Below are 6,000 nucleotides of genomic sequence, written 5' to 3'. Positions count from 1 at the left end.
ATTTTCTTGAGTTCTTTATATATTTTGGATATTAATCCTCTATCAGATATGGACTTTGTTAAAAAAAAATGTTTTTTCCCATTCTGTAGGCTGCCGTTTTGTCCTACTGATGGTGCCCTTTACCTTACAGAAACTTTACAGTCTCATAACGTCCCATTTCTTAATTGCTGATCTTAGTGCCTGCATCATCAATGCTCTATGCATCAGTGTTCTATAAGATTATTCCACCACCTAAGCACCTAAGCACTGACACACTGGGGAACCAAGGTTCCAGCAAGACACCTCTGGGGGACACGAGAAAGTCACATCCGAACTGCGCCAGGTGCCCACCCAGTAGTTCTCAACCTTCCTAATACTGCAACCCTTAATACAGCCCCTCATGTGGTGGTGACCCCCAACCAGAACATTATTTTTGTGTCTACTTCATAATTGTAACTTTGCTACAGTTATGAACCATAATGTAAATATCTGATATTTCCAGTGGTCTTAGACAAGCCCTGTGAAAGGGTCAGTTGACACCCACAGGTTGAGAGTCACTATGCTAACCCCAAATAAACCAGTGAAGTCTTGAAAATATGTAGTGCTTTTGAGTTTGTTGGTGGAGTGGTGATGTTTATGTTGATTGTCATGAGGGTTTAGAAGTTTCTCCAGCTCTAGGTTTCACTAAGCAACATGAGCCTGCTTAAAACTCAGTGCAGATGCGCAGGCTTAACAGGGAGGGAGGGGGAGGTCACAGGGATGGGTATCAGCCTGGCTTCCAGGCATCTCTATTGTTATTTTCATTGATGGGGTGTTCTTACTACTGTTAGCTTGCATTCTGAAGGTGGGTGGCTCTACTCTTTCCAGCACCCTTCCCCCACCCCTTATACCTACTCATCTTAATTTCTAGGGGTCCACAGGGCAGTAGTTTTCTACTCTGCTTAACTATGAAGGACTTTTCCCAACAGATCCCAAAATCCCCACCATATTTCATCAAATGAAATTACCCTTCTGTAAGTGCCACACTACGTTTGTCATTTTAGGGAGCCCATGTCGCAAGTTTTCCTCTTGTTGCGACCAAACGCAAATTGACGTAAGGGAGTTTCTCTTGGTCCACAGCTGGGAAGACTTACTGGAGTTAAACCAAGCTCAGATAAACCACTAAATAGACCTGTAACTCCAGTGAAACAGGAACACCACTGAAGTCTCTCAACAACAAGCCTAGGTCCAGATATTTTAGTTCAGAAGTCTACCAGACCTTCAAAGAATAATTATTATTCTTTATTCCTCAAATTACTGCACAAAATATAAACAGAAGGAATATCGCTGAATTCATTTTATGAGCTTTATCCTGATACCCAAGCCACATAAAGACTCAACAAAGAAAGAGAATTACAGACCAATTTCCCTTATGAACATAGATGCAAATATACTGAAAAAAAAAATACTTGCAAAGAAAACCCAAGAACACATAAAATGATAATTCACCATGACCAAATAAGCTTCATCCCAGAGATGCAGGGATGGTTTAATAAATGAAAATCAAGAAATGCAATCTACTAAATAAACAAAAAAAAAACCACACATGATAATCTCATTAGATGCAGAAAAGTCCTTTGACAAAATCCAAAACCTTTCATGATAAAAGTCCTAAAGAAATTAGGGATACAATGGACATACTGTTAGTATTTTGGAACACAACCTGCTCCTGTGTTACCCAGCAACCTATGATGTCATCATATGTCACCAGCCAGGTGGCTACACCTGGAAGGCGTGGTTACCTTGCCCCTTAAAGGGCTAACCCCGCCACGTGGTCTCTCTCTTAATCTCTTACTTCCCCTCTTTCACTCTTTCTTTCACTCTCTCTCACACACACTCTCTCTTACACTCTCTCTCCTACACTCCTACACTCTTTTTTTTCTCTCTCTCCCTCTCTCTCTTGAGGTGCCCCCCTTTCCCCTTCCCTTTTCTCTCTCTCTCATGTCCTGCTTCCCCTCCTCCATACCCTCCTAATAAACTTCTTGCAGAGAATATCGGTTAGCCAGCCTCTTTGATTTTTAATAAATAATAACACATACCTCAACATAAAAAAATCAATTTACAACAAGCTTACTGCCAAAATCAAATTAAATGGAGAGAAATACTAAGCAATTCCACTAAAATTAGAAACAAGACAAGATTGTTCATTCTTTCCATATCTATTCAATAAAGTACTTGAAGTCTTAACTAGAACAATAAGACAACTGGAGGAGATTCGGGAATACAAATTAGAAAGGAAGAAGTCAGAGTATCTTTATTTGCAGATGATATAATAGTATACATAAGTGACTCTAAAATTCCCCCAGGGAACTCTACAGCTGATAAACACTTTCATCAAAGTATCAGAATACAAAATCTGTAACCCTCCTATGACAATGACAAATGGAAGCCTGGACTAGAGAGATGGCTCTGTGGTTAAGAACACTTGTTGCTCTTACAGAGGACCTAGCTTAGATTCCCAGCACCACATGGAGGCTCACAACCATCTGTAGGTTACAAAGTCAGGCCAACATATGAACCTGGTCCCCTCTGCATACTCCTGGTTCCTGTTCTGCTCCTCTCCATGCTGTGACACAAACAAGATGTCAAAGAACCAGCTTTGACAGGTCAGGGTGGACATAAAGTCGGCGAACAGAGCCAGGGGCTAGTAACTCCTGGCATCTGGGATTAGGTACTCATGGTACCAAATGATAGTCTTCACTTGTAGCAACAGGCAGTCTAACTTCACAAAAGAAGCTCTGAAACTCTTTTTAAAATTTCCTGGGGTCAGAGCTATAGTCTCTGATGAATGCCTCCAAAGGAACTTAATTATCTAAGCCTTAGAAAGACTTAAGAGACCAGCAGCATGGAGCAGACCCTTGTCAAAAAGCTTAGAGATCATTAACTCTTTGTGAGCTGGTGAGTGTTAGGTCCAGGAACTGATGAAGGAAGACCTCAGACTCAGGTGTGCAAAAGCAAGGAGTGTTCATTGTGCAGAAATTGCCAGCATGCTCGGGCCATCATTCCATAGAATGGCAAGCTCAAATTGAGCATGCAGGCTCAATGTAAAGACAGTTAGGGGATTTTCCTAGTGTGATTAGGTAATCTTTTCATTGATTGGTTGGTGCTGATCTAGGGAATGGGGAAGGAGAGCTCCATGGAGTGTCCAGGTAACAAGGTGTGCCCAGGTAATAAAAAGTGATAACAAAAAGTGCCCAGGTAATAGTATCATTTTGACTAGCTCAACAAAGCATTTCTAACTAACCTTTAATTTGATTGATCAAGTGCTTGGGGATTTTTCAAGGCAGTTACTAAATTATTGTTTCTGATTTTCAGGGAGGTTATTGAGTTATTGTATCTTGTTTCCATGCACTGTTTTGAGAAATAGAAACTCAGGCCTGTTTGGTCTGAAGCCAATTCTGAAGCCTGTCATGGAGTCAGATTAGCTTATTAAAAAAATCAATCCCTCCAGTGAGAAAAAAACAAAACAAAACAGAAAACCATGGACTCAGACACACAGATTCAATGGATGAAGCAGAGGGGCTCCAATCAGCAAGTTTCTTAAGCTTTAACATTGTTACACATACATGTATACACATATACAAATATATACATATATACACACAGTTGGGGCATAGAGCAAGGCAAGCTCTAACACTTCAGACAGACAGACAATCAGACAGACACATATTTGGTGGATGGTAGATGGAGCAGAAGACACAGCTCCAACCAACAATGTTTATTATTTCTTGGTGCCTTTTATGTCCTGTAAGCACAGTACTCTACATTAAAAAAAAAAAGTTACCTCATGGCCATAAAAGCAATTATCACAAAATTCATTACACAGAAGGATTATGATTACATGTTTTTCCTTTAAGACTCGTACCTAATTAAACATTTCTTATCTATGTCTTCGTTTTACTACAAGTTCATTGTGAGTTCAGAGCAGCATGACATAGGTTTTCATGTCATAGGTTAACAAGATTTAAGGTTAACAGGATCTCAAGGGATTATAGCAAGATTATTGTTTAGATGTCTTTCCATTAATACTCATAGCTAACTTAACATACTTTAACTGTGTCTTAGCTCCATGAGTTCATTGTAAGTTTAAAGCTATAATTTTTACTTTTCATGGTGTACACAGGATTTGTTGTGGAAGTTTGTGTTTATGATATATAAACATGTTTTTGTTTTAATCCCAAGTGTGGGATATGGGACTGATTCAAATTGTCCGTAGCAGCAAACTATTGGCCTCATGCAGGCTCTGAGAGGGGCTCTTTGCCAACTGCAGATAGTTTAAATGGAGGACTCTGGAGAAGGAATACAGGCCAGAGCCCAGAGGGCTGAGGGGCCTCTAAGAAAGAAGTCTGCTGGTACTTTGCCCGCTGCTGTTCCTGGTTGCTGTTGATACAAATGGATGAGAAGAGGTTGGAGATGTCCTCAAACAAGGATTGCACTTGCCCCAACGAACCAGATGACCCTAACCAGCAGGAAGAAGCTAAGGAAAACTATGCCCCTTCTCCCCACTAACCTTTCTCTCCTACCTGGTATTGGGGTGTTGGAAGGGAATGGGGTGGAGTAGGGAGGAAGAGTTATTAAGAAGCGTAAATAAAATATATTTTAAATTACACCAACAATTTGTGATCAATTTTTCCCTTAGATCATAAATCTGTCTCAAATCTGATCTCCTAGTGCAGCTGATGTGTCAGTGACATGTGAAGGTTTGCAGGCTCTTTATTCAGCCTTTGCCATATGAGGAGGGTGTAAAATTACTTGAGTCAAATCAGGAATTCCATAAAAATATTATCAGAAATAACAAAATCATCTTCGTATTGATTCTGCAGAAAATTTGCCCAGCAAAGAGAAGCAATTACACCAGAGCATAGGTAGTGAAGATATCGCTACACAATGCCAGACACATGAGAAATACAGCAGTGAGACGCACGGAAAGGCATATCATCAACAGAAAGCAACCCAGAGACAAGGTCCCTTGGATCCAGGGCTCACCCATTGTTTAGCTTTGAAAAAAGCAAAACAACAATAACAACAAAAAACAGTGTGCTGCCTCCAGGAAGCATACTTGCTTGCCACAGGCCCTTTCTGCATGCATGGCTCCCGGCAAACAAGGGAGCCCTCACCAGAAGCCAAACCAATAGAACCACCTGATCTTGGACTTGCAGCCTCAAAAGTTTTGGGCTAAATAAACTTTTTTATTTATAAAGTTCCTAGTATGGTGGAACTCCAGGCAGATGAACATGCTGAAAGGGCAAATGGTTCCCTCCACTGCAGAAGGCAATGAAGGGGGAGAACAGCTGCCTCAACAGGCCCTAAGAAAACAGGGATCTTTCACCTCTGAGAAGAGGAAAACACTGTATGGAAGAATGCCCAGCCCTCTCAAAGGAGCTCTTCAGTTCCAGTGATGGCTGCCCTGGATAATGAAAGCAGCCCAGGGCTTCCTAGTGGAGGACCCTTCAAACTAAAGGTGAAGATGAAAGTACCCTGAGTATTTCTCCTCTTCCTCTTCTTCCTCCTCCTCTTTTTTTTTTTCTTCTTCTTCCTCTTTTTGGTTTTATTTCCCACTGTTTTGTTGTTGTTGTTGTTGTTGTTGTTGTTGTGGCCTTGGCTGTCCTGGACTCACTTGTAGACCAGGCTAGCCTCAAAGTCACAGACATCCAACCACCTTTGCCTCCCCAGGTGCTGGGATTAAAAGCGTGTGCCACCACATCAGGATTCCCTGGGTATTTCTTAATGTGTCATGTAAAATGTTAATTTTGTACTCTGACTTATCCAATAGCTTATGACCCCTTTCTAAATGAAATTGTATAGGAACCTAATAATGACTCAGAATGCCCCAAACCAAAAGATCTGTTAAATCTGCTTTTGCCAGGCAACCCCAAAGAACAAAGGACTTGAGGGGTCTCTGAGCTTAGCAGCTCAGAAGTGCTGAATAGGATATAAGTCCTAACTCTGGAAACTGATCCTGTTGTCCAACCATGCCTGGTG

This window comes from Meriones unguiculatus, chromosome 19, assembly GCF_030254825.1.
Source record: "Meriones unguiculatus strain TT.TT164.6M chromosome 19, Bangor_MerUng_6.1, whole genome shotgun sequence".
Taxonomy (NCBI): Eukaryota; Metazoa; Chordata; class Mammalia; order Rodentia; family Muridae; genus Meriones; species Meriones unguiculatus.
The sequence above is the reverse complement of the archived record's forward strand: the minus strand, read 5'-3'. Positions refer to the sequence as shown.